Source organism: Saccopteryx leptura, chromosome 12, assembly GCF_036850995.1.
Source record: "Saccopteryx leptura isolate mSacLep1 chromosome 12, mSacLep1_pri_phased_curated, whole genome shotgun sequence".
In the NCBI taxonomy this organism is placed as follows: Eukaryota; Metazoa; Chordata; class Mammalia; order Chiroptera; family Emballonuridae; genus Saccopteryx; species Saccopteryx leptura.
In genome coordinates, this window is record NC_089514.1 from 11,976,878 (window position 1) to 11,995,080 (window position 18,203).

Genomic DNA, 18,203 nt, shown 5'->3' on the forward strand with positions numbered 1-18,203 from the left:
GCTCTGTGTTATGGGGACGGAGAGGAAGGTGGAGGTAAAGGGAGCGAACTGAGACGCTGAGTTCACCGCCAGCATTTTGAGAAAGAAGGGGACGTCTCTTGGTTTGTACACTGAGTGCTTCTGACAAAACAGTGTTTTCTCACCAATGCTAGCGCATCATTTCCACTGGGAGTCTGGACCTTAACAAAGACCATCTTTCCCAGCACAGGCATACCCGGGGGGTGGGCAGACTTGGAATGGAAGGGCAGCTTGTGATATGTTGAGGGGTATCAAGGGGCGAGGAGAAGGTCACAGAGAAACTCCTCAAGGGCAGCCTGCCTCCACGCCTTTCTTTCCAGACAGGAGCGCTGCCTCAGCCCTCGCTGCTCAGGGCAGAAGGCCCGCCATGGTTACTCCCCTTGAGCGGTTTCCGGCTTTCGGTGGAACGAAGGCGGGGTGTGAATCCCAGAAGAGAGCCACCCGAGTGCCCCCAAACCCCAGTGCTCCCCGGAAGCTTTCTTCCCTTCAGCACCTCTACAGCGAGCTTCACGCACACCAGGCGCTCAATGCTTGCTTGTTTGATTGGCCAACTGAGTGACCACTATCAAAGGAGAGAAAACAACCAGCTTTTTCCTTAAAGAGGTCTACGCCAGCACCGCATTCTCAGTGCAAGGTTCGAGAGAAAGGAATCTTCTTCCCTGTACGCAAGGTGCACGTGACCAGTCCCAGCCGGCTGATGGGATTAAAAGGGAAAGCCCAGCTGAGAATATTGGAAGTCTCCTGCCCAGCCGGCGTTTGCAGAGCGCCACACCTGCCGCATGTAAACTCTGATACACACACCACTAACCGGTGCAGCTACAATTTGGCTGTCAGAACTCAGAAACTGGAAAAGGAAAAAACAAAGAAAGCAGCCAGAAATGACTCAATGTGCAGCCCCGCAATAACACAAACTTTTATCTCCCATGTCTGGGTCCAGGCACTTAGGGGAGCTCCTCACGTCCCAGGCTTTGTCTCCTCCGGCAGGAAGCAAGCGTCCCTCCAGGCGCTGGCAGACCACTTACATCAAACCAGTCATAATTTGCGAGGTCAAGAGACTCAGCCTTCAGCAAGGGCTGTTTGTAGGGTTTTCATATGCAGCCTTTGGCTTTTTCAGAATCGGCTCTATTTTCAGAATGTATCTGTTACCTTGTAATAGGCTTTCCTTACCTGCCTACCACAGAGAAAGACTGCTGGAGCGATTCCATTGTTTCAGTCCTGTGAGCACCACTGCGCTGAATAGATGGCTCTGGAAAAAAATGACATTCTCTGATCTTGACCCCTCCCCCCCCACTGAGAGTTTCACTATGGAATTTTAGATACCTTTCTAAATGTAGTTTATATCACCACTATTTTCAAAGCTATTACACTAATGTATGGTACGGGATTCCACCGATAAGATAACTTATCTCTCAGCCGTAGTAAATGACTCCAGATATTGATACTGCTTTGGGGATGAGACGGATGATACGCATCCAGTTACCTCTATGCACAGGCTTCCTGTATGCACATACGGCGCAATTTCTGCATTTGACTTTCTCATTCCATTCTAGTCCTTTGACCCTATCCTTTACACTTAAGGGACAATCCCATGCAAACATGCGACCTAATGGACATTTTCTAGAACCATTTCTCTTCAAATAGAATTACAAGAAGAATGTTTCTAATTCCTCACCATTGTAAGTTCTGTGATGTCAAACTGCCACAACTTAATTCATCAAAATTTTGTACGCTCATCTTGTGCAGTGAAATAGTCAGTCACTGTGAGATCAAATGTATTTATCATATGGCTTTTAATCCTTTCATATCGCAGACTGGTCAAATCTACTGATTGTCAAAGCCAGGTAATCTTCAAAATGTCAGGAGCAGGGACTGCCAGCCCCACAGCACAAAGTATTTCTTATGATTGTCTAGGCCTCTCTCACCGGCTCGCACACTCCCGTCTCATCCCTGATTCTTATCCATTAGCTGCTGGGAATCCAGAGACCACTGCTATTAAAGGCCCTGCCGCTGCAGCCAATGGCTCATCAGTGGGTTGGGGGGTGGGGTGGGGTGGAGGGACATAAATTGAAAAAGCAGAAAGAAGTCTGGGGCTAGAGAAGAAATCAGTCAGGAAAATGCTCGTGGTGGGAACAGGGCATGTTCAGTAAAAATCCAGGCCAGGACTTCATGAACTTAGAGCAGAATTCTGCCCTAATTCCCAAGCCTGCCAGCACCATCCTGTGCAACCAACTTGCTTCCGGTTTCGATTTTAAAAAACTACGCAAATATCATGGAAAGCCAGATAACAGAAGACTCAAGTCCATCTTTAAATTCGTAGATGGCATCCTTTCTCCCTAGGAAACCCCAGTTTCTTCTTGATCTGCTCTTAGCTACTTCTCTCTCTTCCACACACTGTGTCATCTCTTCTCCTGAGAGCGGTCATTTTGCAGAATCAGATTCCGAGAGGGGCCCCATCATTTCTTCACCAGCAGTCCCGACACGAAGCTACGGAGGCTGTGGGCTCAGACTGGAGTGGGCCAGGACCTGGTGCAGGATGGCGGTGAAGAGTGTGGACAAGACTCGGGGCGTGCCTCCCCCGGTCTGCTGTTGCTTTGAGTCCCCTGGCAACCCCTGACCTGGGAGGAAGCAGCACACATCCTTCTTTAGTCACTTTCTCTGCTTCCTATTTCTCCACTATGGGTCAAATAAGTTTGCAAATATGATGTATATGTTTGCTCGCTTATAGTTTGCATTGGGTGTGGGGGACAGGCTGTAAGCAGGCAGAGTCCTTATAGTCTAAGGCTTAGTTTTAAGACTAAGCCTTACCCATCCTTTTAATACTAAGATCTTCTCAACACTAAGCTTTTCCTCACACCCTTGCCTGTTGCATGATGTGGGGTGGTGCACTCTTATGAGGAATCCCATTTATACCTCAGATAAGTGGCTTTGTATCAGAGACTTCCTTATTTGTATACTGGCTTAAAGGCTTTAATTTCTACACTATAAAATAAGGGAGACCAGGGGCTCTCTCTCTTGGTTCCTGCTATTAACATTGCAGAAGAGAAACAGCCAAGATGGCAGAGTGCTGAAGGAGAAGCCAGTTTGCGCAGAGTTTGTGCAGAGAGAAGGAGATAGGGAACAGAGGTGAATAAGGCAGGTGAGGTAGAAACCTTTGATACTAGGAATACTCAGATGAGTCAGTGGCTTTGGGAGCCCTGAATGGAAAGGGAAGTGTTTTCCCACTGTGTGTATTTCTTGCCCACCAGGTCTGAGCTAGGATTAAAGGTAATGGCCCACCAGTTCTTGGCTTCTTTGTTTCATTACCATCTGTCTGAATCAAACCTGAACCTGCGTTGGCCAGGCAGCTGTCATGGTGGCCGCGGCTACTGGCTTTACATCCACCTTAGGCTTCCACCATCGGAGACATAAGCAACTCCCACCCCCACCCCAGCTCTAAGAAGGGCAGACTGGGCAGGTGCTTCTCAGCCCATTGGAGCCCACACTCCCTTTTAACAAACATAACTACTCCTGCCTTATCCTCAGCCACATTCTGACTCCCGGGGCTGGAGGAAGGGCATCTCTGAGGACGGGACCACAGCCAAGACTGAGCCTTCCTCTCTGTAAGGTGGATTAGCAGCTGGCAGCTTTATTTCCTGAGTGCTGACTATGTCCCAGGCCAAGAACTTGATAATTATAATTTCATTTCATTTTATCCCAAAACCCCAAGGGGTAGGCATGATCATTATCCCTACTTTAAAAAGCACAAGTGGAGCCTCAGGGAGAAATTTGCCCCAGACAGCCCCGCTGGTAGAAGGACTTGCTGGGGGCCAGACTAGGCAGTGGCAGAGTGGATACAGCATTGGACTGAGATGTGGAGGACCCAGGTACAAAACCCTGAGGTCGTTGGCTTGAGTGTGGGCTTACCAGCTTGAGCGCGGGGTCACTGGCTTGAGCATGAAATCATAGACATGACCCCATAGTCACTGGCTTGAACTCCAAGGTAAGTGGCTTGAGCAAGGGGTCACTTGCTCTTCTGTAGCCCCACAGTCAAGGCACACGTGAGAAAGCAATCAATGAACAACTAAGGTGTCACAACGAAGAATTGATGTTTCTCATCTCTCTCTGTTCCTGTCTGTCCCTATCTGTCCCTCTCTCTGTCTCTGTCTCTGTCACACACACACACACACACACACACACACACACACACACACACACAGAGGCTGTGCCGGGGTCACACGTGAATGGTGCCCTCCAGTACCAGCGCTCCTCACCGGTACTCTCAGTGGCAGTTTTTTTTCCCTCTTTTTATGGATATAAACTACACTGTATTATTTATAACATTTTTTCAGGTTATACAAGCAAACCCTCACCCCAATTATAATTTTTCAGGGGACATTTCACCTCTTTCTTTTTTTCTTTCTTTCTTTCTTTCTTTCTTTCTTTCTTTCTTTCTTTCTTTCTTTCTTTCTTTCTTTCTTTCTTTCTTTCTTTCTTTCCTTCCTTCCTTCCTTCCTTCCTTCCTTCCTTCCTTCCTTCCTTCCTTCCTTCCTTCCTTCCTTCCTTTTTCTTCCTTTCTCTCTCACCCTCTTTCTCTTTCTTTTTAAAAAATGTTAGTTTTTTAAAAGATTTTTAAAAATTTATTCATTTTAGAGAGGAGAGAGAAAGAAGGGGGGGGGCAGGAAGCACCAACTCTCATTTGTGCCTTGACCAGGCAAGCCCAGGGTTTCGAACTGAAGACCTCAGCGTTCCAGGTTGATGCTCTATCCACTGCGCCACCACAGGTCAGGCAATACTTCTCTTCTTTCTACCATCCCCTGTGCACCCTACCCCCCAGCCAATCCGATGAAAAATCACTGTGTGGGTCGCCCTGCTTGGAAGGGCAGAACCTACTCTGACAGGAGTGCTCTCTGCTTCTCCCAGGGGCCTCGTCCGGGTGGGTCCAGAGGGAGGGTAACTTCTACCACCCGCACTGCGTAGACTGCCTGCTTCCAGCCCCCAGCTGGGTTCGTGCAGTGGGAGTGATGGGCAGCCGATGGGCGGACAGGAGGAGAGAGGTGCTTGAGAATGTGCTGCAGCTCTCTCTCCGCTCTGGAGTTGCAGTAGAGGCAGTGGACGCGCCAATCCATGACAACTACTGTCCTGGCTCCTGTTCTGTAGCTCTAACTGTCCCCAGATGACAGCAATGATGTCATCTCCTAGTGCCCCTCAGGCCCAGGGCTGGTCACAGCTCCCACCGTAGTAAACCCGCGGGTGCTTCAGAATCTCTCAGTTCTCTTGGCCGGTCTACACTTCTGGACATGGGTCTTTTCACTACCTCTTTTCAGTATCCCAGCTGAATGTCCCTTCTGTTCCCTGCCAGGACCCTGCCAGGAAGCCTTGAGCACCCCCAGACCACAGACAAAGGCTAAACACCCCTCAGCAAGACCCGAACAAGACTAAGGTCATTTGTTTTCATAGAGACTTATGATTCACTTTTTTTTTTTTTTTTAAACTGAAGCTAAATATGTTGCCCCGAGGAAAGGAGGGAGCTTGGGTACCTTTCCACAGTTTCCACAGCCCTGCCTCTGGTCCACATGGCGAAGAAGGGAGAATCTCAAGCCCACAATTCCAAACAGCAAATTCACTTCCAACTGCAAGGTTTAAATGTTGCTGGGTTAAATTTAGAATAAGAATGAACGTGTACCCTTGAGCTGTATTGCATAATTTCACGTCTGTAATAAACTTCCCATGCTACACCACACACCCCTTCTAAATTGACTCAATGTAGGGAAGCTCTCGTCTGAGCCCTTGGCTTTTCTAAAAAGAAAAGCAATAACAGCGTCACCAACACTTTGCTTTTTACTCTTTCGTGATGTATTCTGAGCATTGGCAAGACCTCATACTGCACCGGGCTATTACTTTTCTTTTCTTCATATCATATGCATGTCACAAACCTACAATTATGGGGTTCCCAAGATTTTAAATGATACTCTCTAGATGCTAAATTGATTCCTTTGCTTTTCATACATGCACAAACACAACAACCACGAACATGAGTTTGTTTCTTAAAGGCCAACCTGTGATAAAACTAAGTTCCAAAAACAAGTTTCAGAAAGCCTATCTTCATTAATCCTTTATTAATTAGAATAAATAAATAAATATCCATGACAGAGGGGTACCCTCTCTTCTGTTCTCCAGTTGTGCAAGGTTCTCAAAGTGGTAACAATTCACAATTACACTCACACAAAAATCACCCAATCTGGCCCTTTGCATGGGGATAAAAAACACTTAGTGCACTAACACGGCCTCAAATCAGGCTTTTTAAGTGAAATACATTCTCGGACCTTCTTACATCTCAAGAGCCCAGAACTGAAGTGTTTGACTACAGACCATTGTGCTGAATAAGGTCAGGGTCATTTTAAAGTAGAGACTGACAGACATGCTAATTTCAAGATGACTTTGTGATATTCAAGTGGACTGAATTGGAATCCACCATTTTAATAAGAAACGAGTTCGACCATGAAATGTGATCACACATATATAGTCCTGTTACAATTGCCCTAAAGCTACTGAGAAGTAAAGAAATCTAGAAGATGATCCTTACCTTCAGAGAGTTCACGGTCTGGTCATTCTAGGGCTAACACGAGAATGAAAGTAACCACTGACAGGTAAGAAATGGATGGTCTAGTTGGCGAAAGCTCTGGGAGTTCAGAAAGAGAGGAAGCACGGGAAACTGCTATCCAGAGCCTTGAAGACAAACATTTCTTTTCCAAAAAGCAACAATAGCTCCTGTTTTAAAAATTACAAGAGGAACCTTTAAATTACCCAATTCAATCAAACACAGCTTTATTGCAGAGGTTGGCTGACTGAACATTATAATATTAAAATGCTTTAGAATTATCCAAACAAGGATTAAACGCACTTATTTCCCGATCAGTTTCTGCAGATTAAACCCACACTATACATTAATTATTACTGAGCTGGCTGGCAGGAAGTGCACTCCATGCAAGCACAGCTGGCTTTCAGAGACAGGGGGGCGGTGGAATTCTATTTTCTTTCCTTACCACATTGTCAAAAACAAATAATTTATGCTTAATAAGAAGAGACAAGCCCAGGTAGGTAATCAGAAAAATCAGAAAATCTCACTGGCCAGATCATCTTCTCTATGGAGGGCAGGGAGACACTATGGCCGACGATTTTTCTTGCCTTATCTGAAGGCCATTTAAAAAAAAAAATTATTGATTGATTTTAGAGAGAGAGGAAGGGAGAGAGAAAGACAAACATTGAACTGTTCCTGTATGTGCACTGACCTGGAATTGAACCAGCAACCCCTGCACATTGGGACGATGCTCTACCAAACCAGCTCTCCAGCTTAAATGCCCGTGTGGAAGATAAGGAGTTAACTCTTCCTTTCTGTTTGCTGTCAGCTATCACGGTTGGGCAGCCTTGGTGCTATTTCACTTCCTTGCAGCGCGTAGCAAATTGCCATTTAGCCTTGGTGGAAGCAGAATCCACTGGTGTCCCGCCAGTGTTGTTCAAGGGAAGGGAGGGCGCAATCTCTTCTCCTCCTCTTTTTTCCCTTACAGGGAATCAGTTGTCCAATTCATTTAGACTTATTTGGACTTGAAAAGGAAACACTTCAGTCTGCATTGAATAATCCTGGGCAGTTGTAAAGTTAGATCAACTTCTAAAAAGATTCCGCCATGGCACTTCTAAGTGCAAACACGACTTCCCAGGTAATTCACCATTAATTAATGGCACCATGAGTGATATTTTAGCCGTGGTAAGCACCATTACTGTCTTCTGGGGAATTTAGAAATGTTTCTTCAGAAATGACAGCAGCTGTCAGCTCTATTGCAAAACTTTTCTTTCCATTAGCAGATGGCTGCATTTATTTCTTTTTTCAATTATAAAAACATGCCTCCGCTTGTTGTCTTAAGCTATTGTAAGCGTTTGACCCCCAGCATAAGGCATGTGGAGAAACAGTCCTGTGTACTTGAAACTCGGTTTATAAATTAGTGAGTTGATTCAGGGTCTCAATGATCCCTTTTCTGCTGTTCTTTTTACTTATTTTTTAAACTCAGCAATACTGTATAATTTAAAATATCAGGAAATGGTAATAAAAGAGTGAAGATGTTTTTCTCTGTTCAGTAATTATGCTCCGATATTAGAGTTAGAATATGCAAAATAAAAACTATGGTTAGTTAACATTTTTCAGTTTTTTTTCTTCACATCATGCTGTTGATAAAAAAGTCTTTCATGCACATATTTTTGCCTAGCTATCCACATTTATGTCTTGCATATAAATTCAATCCTACTCCAACTCTCGAAATAAATGCTTTTGCTGTGTCTCTGTCAGGGTCTTTTTGGCTATCCATGTGCTTTTAAGATTAAGAGGGAAGAAAAAACTCTATACCAGAGTAAAACAAACTCGCCTGTACCCTTGTAAATCTAATCTCAAGTGAGTGTATACATAGGACAAGCAGTTTTGCCTAAAAAAGGAAGCACTTGCCTAAGTTGCATAAAGAATGACCACATAGAAAGTATGATTCAGACTCCTAGGGTCCCAAATAGGAAAGGGGGGCGCTGTTAGAAGGATGAGCAGAAACGAAAGTGTTGCCCAGGAAGAACCGTCTTGAAAAAGTCTTGGCTTGCAATCTCGAAGAACCAGCCCTGCCATAAGGCATCTCCGGACCTACGGGCTCTCTCTCTCTCTCTCCTCTCTGTTCAAAATCTCATTGGAATCCATGTCTGACAGTCGATCAAGCATGATGCTTTAGAGAGGTTATTTCCTCAGATGGTCTGATTTTTAATTTAATTTTTCTTACCCATTTTCTCTGGAAGGTCAAAGGCAGCACATATACGTGTGAAACTTATTTTTTAAACTCAGCAATACTGTATAATTTAAAATATCAGGAAATGGTAATAAAAGAGTGAAGATGTTTTTCTCTGTCCAGTAATTATGCTAGAAGGTCGAAGGCAGCACATATACGAAGGCAGCACATAGTCACTCAATTTGTGGCTAACGAATGAATAAAAAATAAGGGCAAATATCAAACTGTTAAATTAACTTCAAACTTTACAACTCAGGGAAGAAATGTGTCAAGTTGTAGGTGGCGTGTGAGGTCATTAACTGTTTACTGACATACAGTATTTATAAGGCGCTCCGGGCTCCAGGGCCCGCACAACCACCAATTATGCATTTCTCTGGTTGTCCCAATAAGGGAGGAAGGCATCATTAACCTTCCCACATTTTACAGGCAAAGAATCAAGAATTAAGCGATGGGTCTCAGGTTACAGACTAAACAGAAGGTAGAAAAAGAATTTGATACTCTCTTGGTCCAAGCAAACATCTTGTCTAACCTCATCTTAAAAATATCAAAGAGGGGAATATCGGTGTTGAGTTAGGACTTCTAATTCCAACAGCGAGAGCACCAGGAGCTTTACTACTCTTCAGAGGCAAAGCCGAAGTCACTGAAGTCGATCCACAGCAGTGGTTCTCAAATGTCGGCGTGCATCCACATTCCCCGGAGGGCTCATTAACACGCTAACTTCTGAGCCTCACCTCCAGCTTGTTGGATTCAGAAGGTCTGAGATGGGGCCTGAGGATTCATATTTCGGAAAAGTCCTTGGGTGATGCTGATGTTGGTGATCTGAGGAACTCTCATCTCTGGAATTAATTTTCTACCTTACATCTAAGCCCTTTCTCACACACCTTAGATCCATCCGCCTCCCAGGTATTATCTTCAGATCAACATCCTCCTACTGATGGCCTGGCTTTTCAGCCTCCTCATCCCTGGTCTTCTTGCTAGAGCCGGGGTCGGGAAGCTTTTTGGCTGAGAGAGCCATGAACGCCACATATTTTAAAATGTAGTTCTGTGAGAGCCATACAATGACCCGTGTACATTACGCATTAGCCAATAAAAATTTGGTGTTGTCCCGGAGGACAGCTGTGATTGGCTCCAGCCACCTGCAACCATGAACATGAGAGGTAGGAAATGAATGGATTGTAATACATGAGAATGTTTTTATATTTTTAACGTTATTATTTTTTATTATGATTTGTCTGTGAGCCAGATGCAGCCATCAAAAGAGCCACATCTGGCTTGCGAGCCATAGGTTCCCGAACCCTGTGCTAGAGAAACAAGGCTAAGTCTCAAGGTGATTAAAAACCTTGATTTTTAATATATATCCGATTACCTTTATTCAGCTCAAGTGTTAGGTCCTTCACTGATGCATCTGCCAAATGGGACATAAATAATGTCTACTCCATAGGTTTAAGAGTTAATCAAGGTAAGCTACTGAAACAATGAACGCCTTGCATGGAGTAAGAGCTCCTTGATAATGATCATCATTGCGCTACTGATTTACGCAATAAGCATTTGTTGAACATCTACTATACTTTAGACCAGGGGTCCCCAAACTTTTTACACAGGGGGCCAGTTCACTGTCCCTCAGACCATTGGAGGGCTGGACTATAAAAAGACCTATGAACAAATCCATATGCACACTGCACATATCTTATTTTAAAGTAAAAAAACAAAACGGGAACAAATACAATATTTAAAATAAAGAATAAGTAAATTTAAATCAACAAACTGACCAGTATTTCAATGGGAACTATGGGCCTGCTTTTGGCTAATGAGATGGTGGTGCCCCTTCCGGAAGTGCGGCAGGGCCGGATAAATGGCCTCAGGGGGCCGCATGTGGCCCGCGGGCCGTAGTTTGGGGACCCCTGCTTTAGACTCTGTGAAGGGTAATGAAGATAAAGTGTCAAGTCCTGATTCCTGCCCTTAAGGAGCCTCATACTAAATTGTTAGCTAGATAGGAGCTTTAGAATCACTTATGGTACTATACTATTCGGCTATGTACTAAGATACACTCATTCGTAGGAAAAACAAAACAAAACAAAGCAACAACAACAAATACCTTTTTTTGGAATGAAAACTTACTCGAAAGACAGGAAGTTCCTCTTCCCCACCCTATCCTGCTTCTCCCAGGCTTCTGGGAGCACTGCTCCTTTAAAAAAAACCTCAGGACTAATCAGTCCTCTCTCTTTACAACTGAGGGTACTAAGACCCAGAGAAGTGACATCACTTGCATACGGGACACAGAGGTAACTGTGACGGAAAAGATGGGGTTGGATTAGGGTAAAGTATCAGAGAATCACGCTGAGAATGACCTTGCAGATGAATTCCAGTTGATCCAACATTCTCATTTTACAGATTAAGATACAGAGGTCTCTCCGAGCCTCATTAGAAGCAGATCTCGGGAATCTGACCCAGGTCTCCTGACTGCCAGGCCACATCTCCTTCTGCTACACTGCTTCCCCCTTTAGTTCCTGCGAGGACTACTCCAGGAATGGGACATTCCCCCCGAAATGAAACAGGCTTTGGCCAGCTGGAGTGTCCTGGGAAGGTCAAATGCTTCTGCCCAGCCATAAATGAGCTGCTAAGGGTGTTTTCTTTTCCTGAAAACCTGCCCTCACCACTGAAGCTGCACGGACGCAGTTAGCTTAGCAACCCTTCCCATTTTCATTTTCACAAGTGTCCCTTAAAGATGGCTAGGAGCATTTAAAAGAATTTGGTGTGGCTCGGAGCCAGGAGAACATCAAAGAAGGCCCGAGTCAACTGCCTGGTGTCCGTGCTGTGACACTAGCTTACATCAAAAGGAGGCACAGTTCCTTTGCCAATTGCCACTGGCTTCCTTGCCAAGAAGAACAACAGTCTTTGGATTGCAAAGGACAAAACAAAATTGCAAAAAGGAAACCATTCAAGGTGTGACATTCTGGGTAGGGCAGACTATCGAGCCGCTCCAAATAGATTGAAATCTCACACCGGGACAAACGGCACTGTGAGCTCAGAGGAGGTCTGGAAACGGATGACCGACTTGCTGGCGGAGGCCTCTGGGAAGACGTGCTCCGGGGCAGAGGGCTGGGAGCAAGGCACTAGGCAAATATCTCAACTTGGTTCAACGGAGAAGAGGAAAATGCTCTAACATATAGGAGGTTGAGCTGAAAATAGACCCCAGGAATTATAAACGGGATGGGTTGTGAAGGAAATTGACAATGGTGGTGCCATAGATGGCCTCCCAGTCTCACAAGAACAACTCAAGTCATACTAATGCCAGGCGGGGATGTGATTTGCATACAGGCAGACCTCTGAGATGGTACTGGTTCGGTTCCTGACCCCCCAAATAAAGCGAGTATCGCCACCACAAAGCAAAACATAATCTTTTTGCTGGTGAAAGTTCTTGCTCTCAATTAAAAAAAGAAAAAAAAGGGACATCTGTGAATTGTAATAAAGCTGAGTGCCCATAGTTCGGGACTGCAGAGAAATAGAATTATGCCCGTCTGAGGAAAGCACTCTCTAACGGTCTCCGATTCGGGAGGTAGGGCGGTCCTCGTCACAGGAGGCTTTCAAGGCTGGCAGACAGAGCTTCTCAAATGGGGGTATGTCCATCCCCTGACTCTAGGCTGTCCCTAACTTGAATGGTGTTTACTCGACCATATTTACGGTAAACGTGCCCTTTCTGCAATAAAGCCCTGAGACTTTATACTTACTACCAGTGGAAAGACCTACTCCTATGAGCCACAGAACTGTATCGAAATCCCAATAAAGCCACTTTAATAATATGTTAGCATTATGGAGAGCTTTCATCTATGGAGCGAGCACATTTTCACATCAATTATTGCCTTTTATCTTCAAAACACTCCCACCAGGTGAGGGGAAGGAGGAAGCAGGTTCGGTTTTGCCCACGTATCTGGGGAGGCTTCAGACATCTTGACGGGAACCTGGAATTTGGAATCCGGCTCTCTCGCCGTCTCTGCTTTAATGGGAGAAGACACCGGGCACCTTCCTGTGGGCCCCGTCCCTGTTACGAAGCATGTGAAAGCAACAGTAAATCAGGGACTGATTAGGACTGTTGGTTCCAGGAGAGGCAGGGACTCACTGGTGGAGACAAGCGCAGCTGTGAGGCAGCAACATGAGAAAAGCCATTTGACCCTTATTAGTGGTGAATTATAGGGAGAAGATGGCTTGGATAGAACACTTCTCCTCACTCTACCTCATTTTCCTCAATTATCTGAGGGGCTGACAATTCTCTGGGATGACAAGCAGGTCCAAAAAAAAAATGGCTTTTAACATCACAGGAAACCACCCGGGGCTTAAGAGCACTCTATTTTATGTTTCTACTGTGGTATTTAACACAGTATGCCTTAAACTCAATGGGCAAAAGTCTCTCTGAGTAATCCATGAGATCTGCAAAGGACGTGTTAACCTTCCTTGTCTTTGTGTCAGGAGGTGTAGAAGGGGTGTAGGAGCAGCCTCTAAAACTAGTCTTGTCGTGCCTGACCAGGCGGTGGCGCAGTGGATAGAGCATCGGACTGGGATGCAGAGGACCCAGGTTTGAGACCCTGAGGTCGCCAGCTTGAGCGCGGGCTCATCTGGCTTGAGCAAAAAGCTCACCAGCTTGGACCCAAGGTCGCTGGCTCCAGCAAGGGGTTACTCGGTCTGCTGAAGGCCCCCAGTCAAGGCACATATGAGAAAGCAATCAGTGAACAACTAAGGTGTCACAACGAAAGACTGATGATTGATGCTTCTCATCTCTCTCCATTCCTGTCTATCTGTCCCTAACTATCCCTCTCTCTATCTCTCTGTCCCTGTGAAACAACAACAACAAAAAAACAACTAAGGTGTCGCAACGAAAAACTGATGATTGATGCTTCTCATCTCTCTCCGTTCCTGTCTGTCTGTCCCTGTCTATCCCACTCTCTGTCTCTGTAAAAAATAAAAAAAAATAAACTTTATAAAACTAGTCTTGTCGTTAAAATCCTAGGTTCAAATCCCATCTCTGCCATGTATGAACTGTGTGACTTTAGGCAAGTTAGTGGACAGCTCTGTGCCCTTCTATAAAATGGGGATCATAAGAGTACCCTTCCCCCCACCTTCAGAGGAAGGCTGTGGGGACTATATCAGTCGCTCTCTGAGTCCCTGGCCTTGTAGGTGTGTGACAGGTCAGCCTCCATTGTAACTGCGCTGTCCGTATGCAACAGAGCACCGGAAGCCCTGAGCGTGGTGATCCAAGTCAGTCTACTCTCTCTTCACCTGCAGTGAGGCGCCGGGTTGCTCACAGCAGAAGGCGATACTGCGAAAGGAGGCACAGATTCCTAACTTGGGTTGAAAAAAATACTACCATTTTCCACTAGGGAAGCTTTGCACCCAGTGCTGCTCACGATCTGTAAGGCTCTTCCCGGACAGTTCTGTAGAAGAGATAATAGTGTTTTAAAGAAATGTCATTCTCAAGACGTGAGATGTGAGAGAGAAATTTGCTTAATTGCTCTGAGCACTGGGTCTAATTCTAAGTGATGAGATCCTGGCACGTGAGAAGAAGAAGTAATGATGGAACCATTGTGGTCCCCATGGTTTCAGCAGAGGCCCCCCTGCAGAGAGGATCCTTAACCTCCTTATCGACACTCTCCCCTCTGCCGGAGAGTCACAAACATGCCGAAATAACCTAAAGACAGGGGGTGGGGGCTGGGGGGGGAGGGGAGGTCACACAAAGGAACTGGGCATTGCAACACTGGCTCATTCACGGTGGACAAGCAAGAGGTGACAAAGAGCTCGGTGCCACGTGGTTCCAGAATAAACAAATGCCCAGATGAGCCCCGGCCCTCTAAACCCCAACACTGCAATAGCGTGAGCAGGCGCGCCGCAGAGAAGTGCTGAAAAGGAAGTTGTTTTGCGGAGATGGAGACAGACTCAGCATCTCGGAGCTAGACGACAAGCTCATGCTAACCTGGGGCCATCCTCTGGGTTCATCGAAAGAGCTACTAGAGCTTCTCAGAAGTGAGCACCTCACCTCAGATGGAAACCAGCTATTTCGGCAGCTCTGTTCTATCCGGATGGTGTCGGTGTCCACGAGGACGCTGTCCCAGAGGATGTCTGTGAAGCCACCATCCACCGTGCCGGGGCCCCAGAGAATACAGAGGATGCCTTCATACCAGTAGAAAAATGAGGTGACAGTTGAGTTTCTGCAGCAGTTTTGAAGGTGCTGGGCTGACTTTCACTGACACCCTTTTCCTCCTCCTCACCTCAACTTACAGAAACCTCTGGGCCTCCTGGGAGCCCCGGGCTTAGCCCTCGCTGTGTTAGTTATCAGATAAGCATAGGCTAAGAAACCCACGCTCTGAATCCTTTTCTTTCCGTTGCTGATTCCATTAAAACATTTCACGCACAAAGACCTGTGTACAACTTTTGAAAAGTACACGAGAGTTTACGGCACTGACTGGCTTTTAAACTCACAGATTTCAAACACACACTTCCGTTTGTATGCCCCCCAAACGATTTCCTGCTCCTCAAGCATCCTGCTTCCCTCCTCAGCCACCGTCCTGGTGACGTGGGAAGACTCGTCCTCCTCCCATGAACCTGAGGGCAGCGGCAGCCTCATAACCGGGCACAGCCCGGGGAACATGCCAGCCTGTGGTCACCGCTGGTAGGGATCACATGATGGGGACAGGGACTCCACAGAAGCTGTAGTTGCCTCTGCACAGTCCGGACAGCCACTGGGGTCAGGCAAGACACATTTACGAGGAAAGGAAATGTTTCTATTTTACGAGAAGATGAGATTCTTCCCTGTTAAGTACACCCAAACTACTGTGTTACTTGCAGTTTTCACTGAAAGGGGAACGTTATATGTTACCGCAGAGAGAGTCTGCTAAGTTCTTAGGATTGTTGAATACATTCAGAATGGTTCTCTCAACTAGTGCAAGTTTCTTGGCTTAATAAATTTGCAAGGGTCCAGGCCAAAAATAAATAAATAAATAAATACTATTACAAAAGTTATCAGGAAAAAAAAATTACATTTGAATGTCCAGGGAACAACCCGAGACACAGGAAGCACATGAAGCGGCGTCTGTCTCAGGGCTGTGACCTCGCCCTTGTCTCCCCCTCACTGTACATCCTCCCAGGAATGCCTTTGTCCACCCCCCTTGGCCGCTACGAGTTCCACGTGCTTGTCTCCCGCCCAGACCTTTTCAATCGGCTCTCGGGAAGGAGTCAGCAAACCTTCCCTGGAAAAGGCTGGAGAGAAAATATTTTAAGCTTTGTGGGCCACGTGTTCGCTGACGCACCCACTCAACTCTGCCCTGAAGCGCGACAAAGCATTCATGGACGATAGGTAAACCATGAGTGTGGCTGTGTCCCAATAAAACTTTATTTGCATGGCCCTGGCCGGTTGGCTCAGCGGTAGAGCGTCGACCTGGCGTGCGGGGGACCCGGGTTCGATTCCCGGCCAGGGCACACAGGAGAGGCGCCCATTTGCTTCTCCACCCCCCTTCCTTCCTCTCTGTCTCTCTCTTCCCCTCCCGCAGCCAAGGCTCCAATGGAGCAGAGATGGCCCGGGCGCTGGGGATGGCTCCTTGGCCTCTGCCCCAGGCGCTGGAGTGGCTCTGGTAGCGGCAGGGCGACGCCCTGGAGGGGCAGAGCATCGCCCCCTGGTGGGCAGAGTGTCGCCCCTGGTGGGCGTGCCGGGTGGATCCCGGTCAGGCGCATGCGGGAGTCTGTCTGACTGTCTCTCCCAGTTTCTAGCTTCAGAAAAATACAAAAAAAATACAAAAAAAAAGAAAATTAATTAAAACTTTATTTGCAAAAACAAAGGGCGGGCAGGATTTGGTTTGCAGCCATAGTTAGACGGCCCCCTGCTCTGGACTCCAGTTGCCTACTAGACATTTCTACCTGCAATTCCACGACCGCCTCAAGATTCCATGTCGCAAGGCTAGCTACATTCTCTCTTTCACTTCCCCGTCTGCTGTCACATACCACCGACATTCAGGTACTGGGAACTTAAACTGGGGCATCATCACACGCCTGACCCTGGCTTCCCCCAGGCAAGCACAATCCTAGGAACTCTTGGAATATATCTCCTATGGCCTACTCCGATGTGTTCTCTGAGTGCAGGCGCTGTGTCTTAGTCATGTTTGTAACGAGTCCGCCTCCTGCTGTCTAATCTAATGTCTGGCTCATGGAAAGGGCTCCAAACAATGTTTAGTGAATGAATGAATACATGAATAAATGAATTGTTATAACAACTCTAGGGCAGGGCTTAAATTTTGATACGCATATCCATCACCCGGAGACTTTGTTGAGCGTAGATTCCGATTCAGTAGGTCTAGAATGGGGCGTTAGCTTCTGCATTGCTATCAAGTTCTCAGGATGCTCCGTGTTCCTGGTCCACAAACCACACTTTGAATAGCAGGGGTCTAGGAAATACCCTTTGGTCCTGAAGTGCCATAAAGATTTCTTCCCCAATTTTGATGCATTTGTTGGTTTCTTTCCATGGTTATTTCATTCCATCATTACTTGAACTTATTTAAAACTCCAAAGAAATTAATAAAAATAGTTCATGGCCCCAAATGACTTTTAAATTTGCTGAGTTTACACACATTTTTGTTTCGGTGCCGCAGACTGTTTGCTGCTTCAATTACCTCCTCCTTCCGTATCTACTCCTGTTCCCTCGGTGCCTACTTAATTTAATTTAAACATAACTGTGCTCATTATCTGTGTAGCGGTCCTTTCTGCAGACGCGCTGCCAACACAAGGCTTTCTTATCAAGATGTGTAACTTATCGTGACTGTGCAAATGTCTTAAAGAAATTATTATTGTTTAGAAATTCAAAAGAACAGTCTGTTTTCCCAGAAACTCCGGTACAATGACCAAATCAAAACCTATTTTCAGGCAACCTACACCCCTTTTCATAACAACAAAACACTTTTTTATCAGCAGAGCAAATAATTGCTTACAGAGCTCTGGGGATCACATGCTTCTCCTCACCAATACCCCCCCCCCCCCACACACACACACCCACACACAAAGAAGAATATACCAAGGTTATCTAGAGAAACTTCATACTCCATGCAAGCTGAGCTATTTGCTTTGGCAAATGACAAGTATAACCCCAACCTTGTGGCAAAAAATCACATTTCTTTGTGAATTCAGTGAAGTTAGACATCATATTGGGGCAGCAGCTCTGGCCACATTCCACTCTGTCTGGAAACTAGCCTTTAGTATCAAGATGCCATAGCAGGCCATTTTATACCAAGTAATCTCAGCATTTTGGATAATTGCATCTCACCCGACAATTTCTGAGGCTATTGAATTGCGTCAGAAAATTGGTGTCATCATGAATATGTAATTCTAACTAGGCTTTTTCACTACTAAATTGTAGTAAAA

General features: G+C 46.0%; 1 protein-coding gene across 2 annotated transcripts in view; it reads right to left on the reverse strand.

Annotated features, from left to right (window-relative positions):
- CHN2 (chimerin 2) overlaps window positions 1-18,203 on the reverse strand; it is a 236,342-nt gene that overhangs the window by 116,222 nt on the left and 101,917 nt on the right. The window lies entirely within an intron of this gene.